Source organism: Callorhinchus milii, unplaced genomic scaffold (genome assembly GCF_018977255.1).
Source record: "Callorhinchus milii isolate IMCB2004 unplaced genomic scaffold, IMCB_Cmil_1.0 Scaffold1, whole genome shotgun sequence".
Classification (NCBI taxonomy): domain Eukaryota; kingdom Metazoa; phylum Chordata; class Chondrichthyes; order Chimaeriformes; family Callorhinchidae; genus Callorhinchus; species Callorhinchus milii.
In genome coordinates, this window is record NW_024704742.1 from 53,385,485 (window position 1) to 53,404,000 (window position 18,516).

At 39.6% G+C, this 18,516-nt stretch overlaps 1 protein-coding gene across 1 annotated transcript in view; it reads right to left on the minus strand.

The window, feature by feature from the left end:
- The window catches only part of LOC103178226 (rho GTPase-activating protein 7-like), a 73,272-nt gene extending 60,207 nt beyond the window's left edge, over positions 1-13,065 (minus strand). Inside the window, exon 1 of the mRNA XM_007892851.2 lies at positions 12,917-13,065. The gene's annotated coding sequence lies outside the window, so the exon portion shown is untranslated. The remainder of the gene's footprint in view (positions 1-12,916) is intronic.
- Between the last annotated feature and the right edge of the window lie 5,451 nt (positions 13,066-18,516).

Here is an 18,516-nt window from a genome sequence, read left to right on the forward strand (position 1 = left end):
TCATAATTTTGAAAACTTCTATTAAGTCTCCACTTAACCTTCTCTGCTTCAAGGAAGCTTCTCTAGCCTCTCCTGATAACTGAAGTCCCTCATTCCTGGTACCATCCTGGTAAATCTCCTTTGCACCCTCTCCAATACCTTGACATCCTTCCTAAAGTGTGGTGCCCAGAACTGAACACAGTACTCTAGCTGAGGCCTAACCAATGTTTTATAAAGGTTCATCATAACTTCCTGACTTTTGTAATCTATGCCCCTATTTATAAAGCCTAGTATCCCATATACTTTTTGTTTACAGCTTTATCTACCTGTCCTGCCACCTTCAAAGATTTACTTATATGAACCCCCAGGTCTCTGTTCCTTCACCCCCTTTCTTTCATGAACTATGAACCATCTACATTTCATATAAGTTGTAGTTTTAAGTTTTTTTGAATTTTTTTATTGAGTTAAAATCCCTTACAAAAGCAAACAAACCAAAATGGAACCAGCATATATAGTGAATTACGGGGAGATGGAGGTTCACAGGGAGTATGCATACAAGTCACGGACTAGTTGAGCCCGTTTCTGCGCTGTAACATTTTATGTAATTATATGTACTCATGTCATCATTTATAGGCATTATGATGGTCAGTTTGAATTCTTGAGAATAAGCTTCCAGTATAAATTAATAATTCATTAAATAAACTTTCACCATACAAGATAATTATATGCTAAACCACTACTGTTTATACAGAACCCAGAATGCTAATTACGAGAAAAATGTGGCATCAATGGTGACAACTATCACATTAGATGGTAAATATCACATCATATGCCACATTGTCCATTTCCATTTCTTTTATCTCATCCAATTGGGACATCATTGAATCCCACCCATCAAGAACAGAAATGTTTTCGGAATTCTAGAAGTAACAGCTGTAAACATGTTTAGAAGAAGTGAATCCTGTTGTCCTTCAGAGACTTGCTATGCAAGTGAACAAGATTGATGACAAATGTATCAATGATTGAATAAGTGAATCCTTAGTGTCTAAATGAAAGCTTAAACTATTATTCCAGTTAGCATCTCATCAAATGCTAAATCCTAAAAGGTCAGTCATTTCCTGCACAAGATTTTCTGCAATGGAATATTCCTGGAAGACTCACAAAACATGCATTTGTTAGATTTATCCTGGAATTTGGTAGATTCAAAGATTGAAAAAAAGTTTAATAGCACCAGCACTTCCTACTTCATATTTTCATCACAGTGGGGTCTAAATTATAATATAACTTCACGTCTTTCCTTAATAAGGAATCCAATGATCTAACTAGCGAGCCCTTTCCAATAATCGGAACTATGTCATGCTGATTCGAAGAAATTCTATTTCAATGTGACCCACCTATGGAGTAGGATTTCCATGGGCCAATGCCTCCCATTATGAAATACCACAATCTATATCCTTTTTATTCATAATAATTTGCTGTGCATAACTTCCATGGTTTATAAGGTATGTGATAATAATAATGATATAAAGACTGATGTCTAACATATTTATACACCAAGAAAAGAAAGAGGAAGAGGCCTGATTGAAATCGAAGCATCTTATAAATGAACAAATGTAGGTTTAGTTTGAATATATCAGAAGAAACTCCAATGATTGTATCAAAATGATTGAAAAACATGAAAACAATAAAAATATTTTTTTTCTCATTAAAGAAGCAATCAAGATCAAACAAGACCATGACATCCATCGAAAAGATATAGAAAGTAGCTCATCTGAACCAACAAAATGTATACGTGGAATGACAATTGCCCTTAAAAAGAAAGTGATATCCTGTAGAAAAATGGGAGAAGAAAATATATATTTTTTTGGTCAGGCGTTTTTTTCGTTTTTTTTGTCTGACCCATGTGAACACCCACCATGGTACTTAAGAGTATACAAACCAAACTAGGACTTCCATCCATCCCACTTATACATGAAAATTCCAGAGACAGATTTTTGGAAGGGAATGCGCAATTCCTCCCTGGAGGGACACATCCTGCTTACCTAATTCCAGAAAGTATTAGGTGCAGGTTGGTAAGAGCCAAAGCTTGGGGACTCCTGAGTGTGCACTGGGGTACAAGTAGAGTCTAACCAGCTAAAACCGCACAGCTTGCCAATGATATTGCTGTCTGGCAAGCTTTCCCGTTAGGACCATCCTACCCATTAGGGCTTTAGGTTGCAGGGTTAACAGGAGCTGAGTGGGATGACTCCCTACCCCAAGTGACTGGTCTGCCCTTCCAGGTCCTGCCAATGAAATTGCTGTCATCAGAAGTTTTCTGGAATACTGTGGAACCACTTGGCTCAGGAATTGGATTACCAAGACTGCCACAGAGGGCTGGCTCGATTCTGACATTCTATTGCCAAGCATCTCACCTTGGAGCCAGTTCAGCTCCAAGGAGACCCTGCTTAAGAAGAAACGTGCATGGTCAATTTCCAAGAGAAATTAAAGAACAAGGCCTAGATATGAATCAAAGCTACAATTTGTACTGATGGGGATCTGAGAGCCGAAACAAGCTCTCCTCATATCAGCACAAACCAATCTATTACTACCCGTTATTATGAAAATAAGATCTTAAAAGAAACATTGATCCAAAATCTCAAATATGTCATCAAACACAAGAAACGTTCTACCACATATTGTCATCAAATCTGGCCCTAACACAATCAGAGTACCTGATTGAACACAACAATGTAGCTAAATATATTCATTGGACAATTTGTAAACATTTTTATATTGGTGTAAAGACGAAATGGTATGAACATCAACCAACAAAATACCTGGTAAACAAAATATCAACCTCCTGCAAAAAGTAGCTAAGGAAGTTTGAAATTACTAAGAAAGAAAAGTACTACTAAGAAAAATAACATCCATCCATATGTAACATGGCAGTGATTTTGATCTGGATGATAATTGTTATGTTAATTATCACGGTGATATCACATCCACAGAAAATTCTGCTCTGTTATTGTCTAGCCATACTTCCTCCCAGCTCTCACTCTAATTCCATCATAGTGGACAATCCTGGGCCCAAAGCCAGCCCACTGTCATCATTCAACTTGTCATCATTCAACTTATCAGCCTATGGATGGAATAGTGCAAAACAAAAAACTGATAATTCAAATATTATAGGCTGCTATTTCACCTCAAGGCTGTAAAACCCTATAGTTTTTAATCTCATGATTAACCACATTACTTTTTTAATAAAAATTCTTGCATTTATATACAGTAGCACCTTTTCACATCAAAACAACTCATAGCACTTTACAGTGTTTTCACAAAGTTTTCAGTTAAATGTAGTGACTGTGTATTCTTTGGCAAGCCCAAACCACTGATACCTAGCCATGGGGTGTCTACTGTAAAACTTTTTTATAGCCCTGAAATTGGTGACCAGTAACTTTTATCATTGGCAAATGACTCTCAGCATCTTAACAGCAACATCAGAAGAACAATCACTGTGGCAATAAACATTTCCATATCCCCAGAGCTATTATCTTTGTGACCTTTCTAAGTGAAATTGATGAGCCTGTGCCAAATTATGAGTAGTTTTGTAATATGAATTCACCCACTCAGAATTGATTTCACACGGGATTATTATTGCTAGTAGAGAGAGGATCCCATCATACTATTCATCCAGTTCACATCCCAGTGGCAAACATGCAGTAAACTAACCCCAACCTCTCAGTTTGTAGGATGAATATTGACTATTATTACAGAGAAGAAATACAAGAACAGACTGGAGACTGCACTGCCTACGAATAACTATTAAAACTGACTACAGTTAGTGTAAAATAATCTAATAAGGATGCTCTTTGTGTTTGTTAACTGCAGCACATAAAATGCCTTTCAAATTTAGTGTTACAACATCTGCAGAGTAGCAGTCTGGTTTTCACATTAAACCAGAAGCAGACATGGATTAAAGAATACCTGAAAATAAAGTATCAAATTGTGGGTATTTATCAAATTGAGTGGGTCATATATGTGAGAGGCAGATCTCAAGGATGGAGTTCTAGCTGGGTGTATACAGCCTTGCACTATTGAACTATGAACTGAAGAGCCGGTAATGGATGTGATGTGATTGTGGTATGGAGGGTGGAGTCGGAGAATTTCCCAGTAATGGATTTGATGGGGCCCTGGGCCTTTCTTTGCTTCCCCCTGTACATGTGTCTATATAACAATATAGCACCTTTCAAGTAGAAAAATGTCGCAAAGAACTGTACAAAGACAGAGTTGTTGGAGTCCAGACTGGGGAGGGAGAAAGGGGCAGTAGGGGGAGGTGACTGAAGGTGTAGTTGAAGAGATAGGTGATCCGCCTGTTTTTTTAAAGAGGACTAGGTGCCTACAAACTTGTATGGTGAAAACCATCTGTGGGTGAGTTTTCAACCGTTGTGCCCCCTCTCTATGGAACTCCATTGTGGGCCCTTCTGCCTTGTCCCATCTCTCCCACTTTTAAAGATCACCTTTAGACCTATCTATTTGACGGCAATGTTTGTATGCCCAATCAGCCATGTGAAGCACTTTGAAACATCATCTTCCTGTGCAAGGCACTATGTGAGTGACAATTGTGTTGTATGTATCATGACCTTCAATAGATAGCTTAGATGTACAAGTACAGATACGGATAGGTATATTAGACATACGGATAGCATGTGGGGTCTTTTGTTCACTGAAAGCTGGTTTGCCACAAACAGACAATGGAAAGCAAAGATCCATGAACCAGAAACCTAGATATTCTTGCAAGAATTTGAGTCTTTTACTGAGTACACTTGTGAGCTATTACCCTAACTGGTATGCTTTGCTGCGAGCTGCACATACCAGAATGCTGTTAAAGTTTATAATCTGAAGAGAGAATGTAAAAAGGATAAAATATTAATCTAAACAGACATTTTTAATGGGACAGAACTCATCGTGATCAGCATTGCATTGAGTCTTGATTCATTTCCTGCCTCCTTGTTGTTTCAAAATACTGGGATGCATGAGAAAATGCAACCAATCCTAAGGGTTGTGGAAGTACTGTGAAAAAGAATTTCAAAGTAATACACATCACAAGACATGAATGTATGAATTCCATAGGGATTACGTAGGCTTTTTGTTCATGCAGCCAACAACATTTGGATTGTGACCTCTTTCATAAAAAGGAGCATCATATTGATTGCAATGATTTATGAAGTGTTTTGACCAATTTGGCATCCAAGTTCCCCAAAGAATTGATTTTAGTTAGCATATGCAACTTCTGTCGTCAAATTTCTTGGTTGCATGAATCGAAATTTCCATTCTGCAGCTTCCACGTTAAAAATCCCCATCCTACCCCACCCCCCCTCCTCCAGAAACATTTAGTAACCCTTTTCATATTGATTTTCCAACTGAGGTAGCTTTCTTTTTGGATGGTGTTTTACAACCTCCTAAAACACAGAATGACAGAGCAGGGTAATTAATTCAAGGCATGCATTACGTATAGGTCTGAAGACGTGGAATATTGAGTGGCTGAATTAAAAAACCTCAGCGTAGAAGTAAATACAGAGAGCTATCTGCCCAAACAGAGAATCTATAGATAGAAATATACTGGGATATATAATGTATTTTGTTGACTATTAAAGTCATAAATCCAGAAATCTTCTATAATGAAGAAACCACTGGAATGCCTTCCTTAGCCTCATCCAGCAAGACCTATTTTTGTGTTGACTAAATCATAGCTTTTAAAATGTATTTGCTCTTATTAATGGGGTTCAAAACACAATCATTTCAAATAATCCTTTTGGTAACCAGTGGTCAGTAAGACCCATTCTGAAAATCGATCCACTTCAGAATATTCTTAAGGACGTTCTTCCATCTAATGACTGAACTTAAAAATTGTTCACCAGTCTGCGCATCTTACATTTTAAGACAAAATGTTTTACAGAGTAAGATAGGAGGAATTCTGGGTCTCAGGAGGCAATGAGTCTTATTGGAGTTTGGTTCCATGGGTATAGCTACTCTCGGTAATTCATCGACGTGGCCATTCTGCATGTATGAGTTTAGAGATTGAATGTCAACGGGTATTTGAGGGGATCATAGCTGAGCCCAATGCTTTTCTCATCTGACCTCACATTCATGCACTTTCAATCATGATCCACTAGGTAGTGATCATGCATTTTGGCTTAATCCTCCCAGATCTGGAGCACTGAGACAAATGTAACCCCTCATATTGCTTCCCAAGGGAAAGATCAGCTGACTCAGCATAGAGATCTTTCTGGTCTGTGTGGCTCAATTCCACACTCAGCAGTGAACTTACTAAACTCAGCCAACAGGGAGCCATAAGCAAACTGAAAGCAGCAGCACCTTCATTTAAAACGTTATGTACATTTTTGGCGGTTTGTTCATAACCATATAACACAATGATGCAAATCATGTCAAACGCATCATCACATCCCTGAAACGTGAGTCTACTTCCTCCCTAGGTAAGTTAAAAAGTTCACTGGACCTTTTTTCATAAAAAGAAATGCGTCTTATATGCAATGATAGAACCATAGAAATGTATGGCAATGATAAAGCATTTATAAATATAGACTCCTATGGTGTCAGCCTAGCGCAGTTTGTGGCACTCTTGTCTCTAGGTCAAAAGATTGTGTGTTCAAGCCTCACATCAGTATTTTGAGCTCACATTTTAGACTAACAGTGGTTCCAAGTCTGGGGGATTGTTGTATGTTGGAAGTGCCATCCTTTGAATGAAGCATTAAACTGAAGTTCTATCTATCTGTTCGGAGCCCATGATACTACTGATAAATGATCGGAGTTTCTCCTGTAGATCTGGCTATGAATCCTTTGGGTAAATTGATCATCCAATTCATGTGGCATTTTGATGTGTAAAATACAGTTACTAAACTTCACAGTAATTACTATGTCAAATGCAAGGATTATTATTGTTATATCGGGGGAAAAATGTGATGTTTCACAACTCATTTCATGAGATAGCTTACACTATATCTTGTGAAGCTCTTTGAGATGCCTAATGTGAAAGGTGAAATTTAAGTATTATTTTATTGTTAATTACATCAAATGTAAAGATTATTATCCTGTAAATAACCAGGTACTCCCCTTGCTAAGCAATGCCGTGTGCTGAGTATTTCCTTTCACCATAATCCTTCACAAAAGCCCTAGAAAAGTTTGACATTGGAATGGAGTTCACTGAGTTGGCATAAGTCATATCCTGGTACATTCAAGATTCTATAGTTATGAATCTTTTATGAATTCCTCATGAGCTTTAAATACATTATGAAACCAGCACAGGCTCACAGCAAATTACATTGAGATTACACTGCTTTATTAGCAAATGAATGACTTTTGCAGTGGATGATTCGCTTGCACTTGGGTTCCAAAAGATGTTTCCTCAAACACTTCAACTGGCTATATATTCCTATTAACTGAAAGCTGCTTGGGAATCAATTCAGTTTAAAACAGAAAGCCAGAAATTCACAGCGGGTGTATCGTAAATAACACTAACAAATCATCCCAAATTCAAGTTTTGGAACCTGTTTTTATATTTTATTTATCCAATATATTTTCCAAATGTTTATATCTTTAAAAATAAAGACTATTTTCTCTAGGCTGTGCTGAATTAGCTAAACTCAGCTGGATCACAACAGGGATGTAAATTCTGAAGCCAAGGAATGAAAACAACAGCCAGGGTTCCCTCTCCCCATTCTTGTCTGGTTACCTCTCTCCTCCTGAAATGCGTAAGCATGACTTCCAGGTAAGGACAGGATCAAGCTCAATGGATTTACCCATTGCTCATTGCCAAAGATCCCACTTAAAGAACGGCAACTTGAATGAAGTGCTGGAGGATCATTGCACCCAGGGAAGGATAGTTTATCACCTTCAAAAGAGGACTGTTTAGAAAACAAATCAACAACACTATTTGCATTTATGTAGCGTGCCTTTTAAACGGCTCTGAGACGTTAACAATGAAGAATGCCATATAAATAAATGCAAGTTGTTGTTGTTCTTTACATACAATAACAATACATTACATTTGTATAGTGCCTTTCATGTCTGGAGGACGTTACAACGTTTTAAAGTGCGCTATGGAAACAACGTGGAAACTCGAGCAAAATAGAAAAGTGGGAAGTGTGTGTGTGTGTGTGTGTTGGGGGGGTTGGGGTAGGGTGGGGGAGTGGGCGTGGTAGCAGGAGGAAGTTGCACAAGGCACATGAAAGAAATAGGTTTTGTGAGGGAACGTGGAGAGGACGGGTGTGAGGTGATGGAGTTTAGGCGAGAGGCATTTATTGTCTTACAGACTTGGTTGAAATAAGCCCTTTTTCTTCCTTACTCCATGTAAGGACTGTGAAAACACATCAGCTTACTTCGTTTGCACTTGAATATGATTGACAACTGATCATGTCAGAAGTATTTTTTTNAAGAGCCCTGGCAAGGCTCGCAATTGACTACTGGGCTTCTTCATCCTTTCTCACAGCAGGTGACAGACAGGAGGTCTGATAGCCACCAGCTTGAAAGGAAGACAGAGGTGTAGCTCTGCACCATTATCTGCTGTAAAACAGAAGCCAGGATCCATTCACAGATGTGGGATTCTTCTAATGCGTCTAAATTACTGAACATTTACTCAACATGGTTTTGAGCGGGTGTACTCGCACATGTGTTATCACTTTTCCCTTAACAGACATCAAACGTTTACTCAGTGTATGTACGAACAAAGAAAAACAGCAGTTGGAGTCCTGGCCTGGATCCACTGCCAGATCTTTAACTCTATCCTCCGCCTGGAATGTTTGTTACAGCTTTAAAAATGCACCCATTTATGTTGCTACAGCAACCTTATCAATAATTTTCTGTAAATTTGTGACATTATTATATATACATATATATGGTGGAGCAATGTAGGTGGAATTGTTCAGCATTCTGAGAGCTGTAGTACAATGTAGGATAACACAGATATTTATAACATCCTACAGAACAAGAGGGAATTCCTTGCCTCGATCAATGCCCTTCATGGCATTCTTAATACTTAACAAATTGCAAGAGAACCTAAATCCTTATCAAAGCAAAACATTCAAAATCCTGAATTTATACCTCAAAGTATAATTCTCCCTTTTTTCAGATGAACTGTTCCACTGGATGACGTCATGAGTTGTGCAGATAATCCAAGCTTCAGCCCGTGGGACCATCAGAGGACCAGTCCATTTGAAGCAGGGGTGGTGAAGTCATTTCAGTTTGATAATAACTTTACATGTTTGGGATTTCAAACTTTGTGTGCTGAATATTGAATAAGGGACATATCACTTGATACTATTCAATAACATTTATCATTAATAAGTACGGTGGGTAGGTATACTGCGCTGGAACCTGATTACCAAGACAGATACAAAACTGAAAATGATGGGTTAGGAAGCACATGCCAGCCTGGCTCAGTTGATCGCACTCCCACATCTGAGTCGAAAGGTTGTGAGTTCAAGTTCATACAGTTTAGGCTGACACTCCAATACAGTGCTGGGGTAGACCCTCATTTTTCGAGGTACTGACCTTGAACTGAGCCATTAAACCAATCTGCTTGTTTGGGTGGAGGTTACATAATCCCATGGCACGATTGGAAAAGAGAAGGGAATTTCTCTTTGTGCCCTGGTCATCATTTTCCCAAATAAAATGAGTTTGGTTGCTTGTGTGCTATTGCTGTGTGCTAATTGTCTGCCTATTCAACAATCACTACACCACACAATAAATTCTGTGAAGCAGCTTCCTACGAAATCACATTAAGTCCTCCCGATGTTATATGAAGGATTATTTTTTATTATTTAACACATTATTTCACACCTTTACATACAAATGTAGGGCAGAGCTCATCTACTCAGAAATAATCCCTTCAAAGTTCTTAAGTGATCATGTGGATACCCCAAACAATATTAAGGATCAATTTTAATGTCTCTGGTCTAAATCCTGGCCAATATGATTAGGAACAGGTGGAAATGAGGTTTCCCACTACAAATCGATTTATTGCTGGATGCAAAATCACTCTGTTTCTGGTTGTGTAACCTGTGTATTAAAGAATAAGTGCTGGAGAGTAAATGGGGTTGATAATAATGTAAATTATTCCATTCGGGTGCTTGAGATCACGGTCTAGACTGAACATTTCCTTACAGTAATAATAACCCTTGCATTTAATACAGTGCTTTATCAGATCATCAAGAAGTCTCAAAGAACTTAGAAGGATATACTGTAAAGTGATATGGCTGTATGTATTTTGTGGGCGAAATACACAAAGCCATATCGCTTAATGGCACAACCTGAACTAGGAGAGCTCTGCGTCGTCCGAGATTTAGGTGATGAATTCCTCAAGTGAAATTAACAATGTGTACTAAATAAATATTGTCTGCCCTTCATATCCGAAGATGGCTGTTCATGCAATGTGAACACCTGAGTGTGTAAATAGTGTAGAAGCTGGTGCCTTCAAAGCAACCACCCTCTTAGATAGCAAGTAGTATGACAACAACAAGACAACAACAAGATTCCATTTATTGAGCGCCTTTCACGTCGGGAGGACGTCCCAAGGCGCTGTACAGTTGGGTCAGGACCCGAGCAGGGGGGAAATGGTCAGGGTAAGGGGAGGGAAGGGAGGGATCGAGGAGGGGGTAGAGAGTCGAGAGGGGAGCTGAAGGCACGGTCAAAGAGAAAGGTCTTGAGACCGGCCTTGAAGGAGGAAAGGGAGGAGGCGGCGAAGGCACTGGGGGACAGAGTTCCAGAGCCAGAGCCTTGACCTGGTGTCAAGGAATATCTAAGAAGATCAGACCACTTACTATCCACACTGGCAGAAACCATTACCCCAGGAAAGCGATCTGCTAATTGACTACTTACTTCCGCTAGGTCAACATAGGGATTTGGAATAAGAAAACTTGATCTAAGATCTCACGCTGCCCAGGAATCAAAAGCGGGTCCTTTTCCTTGTTAGGCAAGCTCGCTGACTCCTAAACTTCGGGACTCCTCAACAATGTAAACAAACAATCCGAACTCATAAGTATAGTGTCAGTGGACATTGTTGATGTCATTCACTCAGTGCTAATGCTGAGCTCCACTGACGCCTCAATTGGTAAAGCTAGTGCCTGGTGTTGAACTAAGTCATGGAGACAAAGAAGGTCCTTAGTTCAAACCATGGTTTGTGTTGAGTTTGCTTATCTCAGCTAGTGAGGCAGTAAGCATGCTTAAATAGGAGTCAGCACTCCTGAATTAAGGAGGGGAACAAAATAAGATCTCGATCACTATGCACCAAACTGTAAAGTGCGCATATAGAGATAATGAATCCCTCTCCCCCACCACTCCATTGAACAGCATGAGTTCTGTAGCTCAGTGGTTAGAGCACTCGCTTTGCCAGTGAGAGACCTGAGTTCAATTCCAGGCAGGGCGAAACCTTGGGCAAGTTTCCTTACTCCACACGCCTAATAATAATCCCTCCAAAACCAAAAACAATAATAAATTGGTCATTTTCAATCTACGACTGTTTGTGGGACATTGCTGTGCACAATTGGCTGCCGCGTTCGCCCACAAATATACAGTCAATTCACTTTACAGTGTGTTCTGTGAAGCGCTTTGGGACGTCCTCCCGACGTGAAAAGCGCTATATCAAATGCAAGGATTATTATTATTATGAAGATTTGCCTCTTGGATTTGGTAGTGGAGGGTGGCTCAGACACCTGTGGAAATGTATCTCAGGAAGAATCAATGCCTTCGGGACAGAAAATGGAAAAAAACAAACCCCCAAAGGATGTAAAATCTTACATTGAATAGACAACCAGGAATGGCTCAATTTGGTGGTTCTCTTCAGCCTCTCATCCCTCATATCTGAAGATTTTCTCCTTTTCTATTCAAATGAATGTCTTTATTTTGATCAAACTTTATAAGACAATTTTATTTGTCCTAGGAATCAGATTTTGGTTTGAGAATACAAACATGTTTGCTTTGCCCAAAAAGCAGTCACTATACTTGGTAATAATTACTGTAAAGTACTTTGAGACATTGCAATGTGATAAAGTACTGTAAAAATGTATTTTTTTCCTTTCTATTTAAAAACACATGGATACAAAGAACTCTGCTACATTTATGAATCAAGCTTTTATGAATTTATGAATCTTCCTTTTAATTTCTTACATAGATTTCAATGGAAAGATCGCTCTTTTAAAGCATTCTTTGTATTTTCTCAATAAACTAGTAGATATGCAGTAACTTAGAGGACTTGTTCACAGATAATTCATTCGATTCAGTGAGACACGGACAAAGCAACAAAACTGATTTGTTACACCTTCACTACAATATACACAGTCACAACATGCTCAAAGCACCCATTGTGATATAATGTACTTCACTAACTATTAACAGCTTGCAAAAGGGTATCACTTTGGGATAAACAATACAGAATTTTAAGTGTATTGGCTTAAGACAGCAAGCTTCTAAAGTACATTTAAAGTACATCGCAGTGGGATCCTGTATTGTACATAAATAATATGCTGTTGCTGTATAAGTAGTTCTTATTATTAGGCATCAATAACATTGGCCATATTACATTTGTCTTAGCTATAATTCTAAACTATGTCTACTTGCACAGAGAAACGTGCCACAAAGCCTATATATATGCAGTATCTTAATGACATGCACTCGCAAAGAAAAAGTTACGGAAAGTTGTCACAGATCTAAACTAAAGTAATGGGAATAATACACTGTATTGCAGAGTTAAATGACATTGCTGCATTTACTTTTAATAAATGAAATCATAAACTCAGCTCTGCTCCACTCCGCAACATAACAGTGCTGCACAATTTCCAGCCCTTTCAAGGAGAAAAAATTCCACCACCGAGCTCCTAATATCTTGTGCTGTAGCAGACTCGTACTGTGTAAGTACTTACAAGCAGAAATTCAAATGGAATCTTACCTAGATTGCAGGCAGGCACAGAAATCAGTGACATCTTTGAGTGCATGATCTGATCATAGTCCTGGTGCAGTAGCTGCTATAAAGATCCCCTCTGTTTGTCGTACAGAGACCAGTAACCTATTCTAGGCAGTTTTGCTCAATGTGGTATATTGAGAATACACCCACTCCAGGAGGAATGAGACTAAACTGAACCGAATCCTGTCAAGTTTTTTCCCAGCGTCTCCTGTCTCCAAAATTCAGACGAAACTAATGTTTTGTGAAGGGGCCCAATGACCAGGCCCAGACTGGCTGGAAACTATTTCCTGCCTCCAAGTAGTATATACATGTGTGAGTGAATGCATGAGAAAAAAGGCGAAAGAAAGTAAAGGAATGCAAAGGAAGATACTGTAAGGAAAGCCGAGCAGTCCTCCAAGGCATCATAGAGAACTTTGTGAAGGCAGCTTTTGCCACTCCAACCAGCTAGAATTAAAAATAACATAAACATAAGGAATGAATGAGGTAGAAAACACATCTCAGTATCAAAGACTTGCTTTAAATTCAAAACGGACTTGACCTTATTGTGGCAATCAAGACATTTATTCTTTAGCGGCACATTAAGCAACATGCTTTCCGAAGGCAATAACGTATGTTGTTACCTTTCCTGAGAATCCTCCAGGGCAACAGATAACCACCAACAATGTAAATTCACAAGGACAAACTCCATCTTGAGCATATTAGAATTTTTGCTGACATAAAACACGCAGCAGCAGAGCTTTCCAGTTTGACAGAGTGCCTGAATCAGATCCCTGGGACTGCCCACATCTTATGTATCCACAGTTATGAACAGACTTTCTTAAACCATCATCTGTTTATCTTTTTCCCCCCTTTTTTTTCCTCTCTTGAACAACTTCCTCTCTGTTTCTCTGAGCGACTTTAGCCTGGGAACTAAGTTCACCATTTGGTCTTGATTAAAAGCAGACAAGCACCTTTGTAAAAGCCAGAACCAAGCTATTGCAGATCAGTTTTTTTACATTAATTAACATGCAGTTCAGTAGTTGTCTGTAACTAAATAAGAATCTCAGCACAACATATCATACGGAAAAACGATGCAGCTTACATTTCTTAAAAATAATCCATTAGAGTTACATGTGGAAGGATGGAAGCTAATTTTTTTTCTAATGTGGGTTTAACTTTTACAAGCCATGTAATGATATTTTGAATTAGACTCAGGACTGTGTATTTCAGAGGTGCCCCACTTATCACTCACATGTAAGCTGCAGAGCTCAGAAATTGATGAAACTGTCACTGGCTGTGTGACGTTTCGCAGGGAGCAAAATAGTAGCTCGACCTGCTGACCAAAAATATGCTAAAGGCTGCAAAAAAATTACATTTAGAAAAAGCTGCAGGAGAGAGAGAGAGAGAATGTGGGGGAAAAAAGACAATGTGTAGATCACAGTTATACCACAAACAAAGCTTAGACTTGCTTTATCTTTGTTTAGTTCCCTCAATAATGTTTTTTCACAAAAAGTGAATTTGTTCCAGCAATCTTAATTGTCGATCAGTCACCTTCTAAACTTTGACCTATAGGTCGGGGGGCTATAAAAAAAGCAATATTCAAAACGTCAGACTGTAGTGCAGCTTACAAATATTGAGAAAATGTGCTTCAAGTTGTTATTTAAATTAACCAATTGATTACATCCTTTTAATTTTGGAAACAATTTGAAAAGTTTTATTCTCCGCCCTCCTCTCAGCAATTGAACTTTGCAACTGCAAATGGGTGGGAGGGAGGCCAAACATAACATAGCACAGATGGCTTAGCACAAGTAAGCAAAGAGTAAAGGAAGAGCTCAGCTATCTCTCAGTTAAAGTAGGATCTTTTGTGAAAGCGGTTCAAAGGAGAACATGCGCAAGATGATACGCCCAAATGAAATTGTTCAAATAAGCTTTTATTTAAATTTAAAAAATCTTCTCTTTCTCTCCTACCCCTTCTTTTCTGAATTATGTTTGATTCATGCTGGTGGTAAGCTTGCACAAACACTGGTCGCCTTCCGGGGCTCTGCACAAATGGTCATTATTCATGTGTAGGGACGTGACAGTGAGCGTCAGCAGCCGATTTTATCTTCACCCAACATCCACACATGCGCTCCTTCAGCAGAGATCATTGGAAAGCAATCAGCAGAACGGACCCTGACTGATTTTCTGCTCCTTAACCTGGGAACACTGAGGCCAATTGCAGTACCTTTATTGCCATCCCGGCTAAATCAGCTAATTTAGCACAGACCAGGGATTGAACCTGCAGCATTCCTGTTCTGTACAGTCAGCTACTCACTGGATAAACTCCCTGAGCCATTGGGAAATGACTCCCAGGTTGGCTTTAAAATTGAATAGAACCTCATGTTTAAATTTATGACATTGGCAAACTGGATTTGAATCACTAACTGAGACTTGAAGGTTGCAAATGTCAGATTGAGAGATTCACCGAATAGCAAATCACCATTTTTTTATTTATGTCCTAATCTAGCCTAGGAATGGGCCAGGGAGCAGAGAGCTCAGCAGCGTGAGGAGGGAACTGAGTGAGATGGAATAGATTGAAAATTCTGTTAAGGAATTTGGTGAGAGGGGAAAGAGATGCAGAATTATGAAATATATATTTATATTAAAATAATATTAAACATGTCTGGGAATATAGCAGGGCAGCCGAGACCAGTTGCATGCATAATGTGTGCCATGTGGGAACTCCAGGATGCTTTGTGTGCCCTGGACAGACACGTGTGTAGGAAGTGCCTCCGGCTGCTCAAGTTTGAGCTCAGAGTTTTTGAGCGTGAGGAGAGGCTGGTGTCACTACATAGGATACGGGAGGCTAAAGAAATCGAACGTTTCAGGAGATGGTCAACCCACAGTCACAGAGGGTTCAGAAGGAGAATGAGTGGGTGACCACCCGGCATGGTAGGAAGAGGGAGGAAATAAAGGCAGTGCAGAAATCCCCTGAGAGTGTGGCACTCACAAACTGGTTCTCTGTACTGAATACCAGTCAGGGTGATGACACCTCTGGGGAGGCGAGTCAAAAACAAATGGATGTACAGGGGGACACAGGGAAGAGTGTCAATGCAATTGTCATTGGGGACACAATGGTGAAAGGAATAGACATTTCTGCAAAGACGTGACTCTTACATGGTATGTTGCCTCACTGGTGCCAGGGTTGAAGACATCACAGAACGGGTCCAAAACGTTCTACAGGAGGAATGGGAACATCCAGAAGTCATGGTCCATGTTGGGATACATGACATAGGGAAAAAAAGAGCTGAGATCCTACAGGAAGAGTATCAGAAGCTAGGGAAAAAGCTAAAGAGTAGAACCTCAAAGATGGTGATCTCTGGATTACTCCCAGTGCCTCGTGCAAATGAGTATCAAAACAACAGGATCAAAAACATGAATGCATGGCTAGAGAGTGGTACAGAAAGGAAGGCTTCAGGTTCCTGGATCATTGGGACCAGTTCTGGGGCAGGTGGGACCTGTACAAGGTGAATGGGTTACACCTGAACAGGGCTGGGACCAATGTCCTCACAGGGAGGTTAACTAGTGCTGTGGGGAAGGGTTTAAACTAATTTTGAGTGGGGAAGGGAATCAGGATGTAGCATTAGAGTTAAATAGAAGGCTGGGAGAGACGAATAACAATTTAATCAGGAGTAATCCAGAAAAAGGAGGGATTGGATGGGGGAGAAATTCAGAACAGCCTAACAGTCTTGGAGTGCATGTGCATAAATGCACGGAGCGTGGCAAATAAGATTGGTGAGCTGCAGGCTCAAGGTGCTACATGGGGTTGTGATGTAGTGGCAATAATGAAGATCTGGCTCAAACAAGGGCAGGAATGGGAGCTGAATATTCCTGGCTAAAATGTATTCAGTAGGGATAGGGAAGGAAATAAAGGAAGGGGTGGCAATATTGATTAAAGACATGTATAAGGCCCTGGAAAGGGACTATATGCTATAGGGTCCATAAACAGAATCAATTTGGTTAGAGTAAAGGAGCTTTTACTCTGTTAGTGAATATATAGACCGAATAGTGGGAAGGAGATAGATGAGCAAATTTGCAAGCAGATTTCAGAAAGATGTAAAACCAATAGAGTAGTGATAATGGAGGATTTCAATTATCCTAACATAGACTGGCAACATAACAGTGTAAAGGACAAGGAAGGGGAAGGATTCCTGAAATATGTGCAGGATAACTTTCTGGATCAGTATGTTTCCAGCCCAACGAGGAAAGAAGCAGTGCTGGATCTAGTTCTGGGGAATGAAGTGGAGCAAGTGAAGCAGGTTTCAGTAGGAGATTATCTGGACAACAGTGATCACAACATCATTAGGTTTAGAGTACTTATGGAAAGGGACAAGGAGTAATCAAAGGTGAAGCTACTCAACTGGAAGAGGACTAATTTCAGTGAGTTACAAAGGGACCTAGCCAAGGTGGACTGGAAAGAAAGATTGGCAGGTAAAACAACTAATGAGCAATGGGAAGCCTTCAAGGAGGGAATATTTCAGGGACAGAACAAATACATTCCCACAAAGGGGAAAGGTAGGGCATCCAAACCTCCCTGGATGAGTAAGGAAATTGGGATTAAAATAAAACAGAAAAAGGAGGCTTATGATAAATGTCAGGTCCAAAATACAGAAGATAATCAAATAGAATATAGAAAGTATAGAAGCGAACTGAAAAAGGAAATAAGAGGGGCAAAAAGATTGTATGAGAAAAGATTAGTGGGTAACAAAAAAGAGAACTCTAAGATATTTTATAAGCATATAAAGGTTAGTTAAAGGAGGGAGGGTCCAATTAGGGACCGAAGAGGAAATCTTCTTGTGGAGGCAGAGAGCATGGGTACTTTGCATCTATCTTCACAAAAGAAGAGGATGGAGCCAATGCCACAGTATCGGAGGAGAGGTTAGAGAAATTGGATAAGATAGGAATAAACTGAGAGGAGGTAGTAAAAGGGTTGTCGGTGCTCAAAGTAGATAAGTCATCTGGTTTGGATGGGATGCATCCTAGGTTACTGAGGGAAGTAAGGATTAAAATAATGGAGGCTCTGGCCATAATCTTTCAATCCTCCTTGGACACTGGGGTGGTGTCAGAGAACTGGAGGGTTGCAAATGTTACTCCTCTGTACAAAAAAAGGCAGAAGGATAAACATGGAAACCATAGGCCAGGCAGCCAAACGTTAGTAATGGGGAAACTTCTAGAGACTATAATCCGAGACAAAATAAATTTTCACTTAGAAAAATATGAGTTAATAAAAGTCAGCCAACATGGATTTGTTAAAGGCAAATCATGTCTAACAAACCTGATAGAGTTTTTTGATGAAATAACAGAGCGGATGGATGAAGGTAGTGCAGTTGATGTAATTAAATGGATTTTCAAAGACATTTGATAAAGTGCCACATAAGAGCACTTTATCAAATGTCTTTGAAAGCAAAATAGAAACTCACGGTATAAAATGGACAGTGGCAGCATGGATATAGAATTGGCTGGGAGACAGAAAGCAGAAAGTGGTGTGAATGGTTGTTTTTCTGACTGGAGGGAAGTGTGCAGTGGTGCACCCCAGGGGTTTTTGATCTATATAAATGACCTGGACT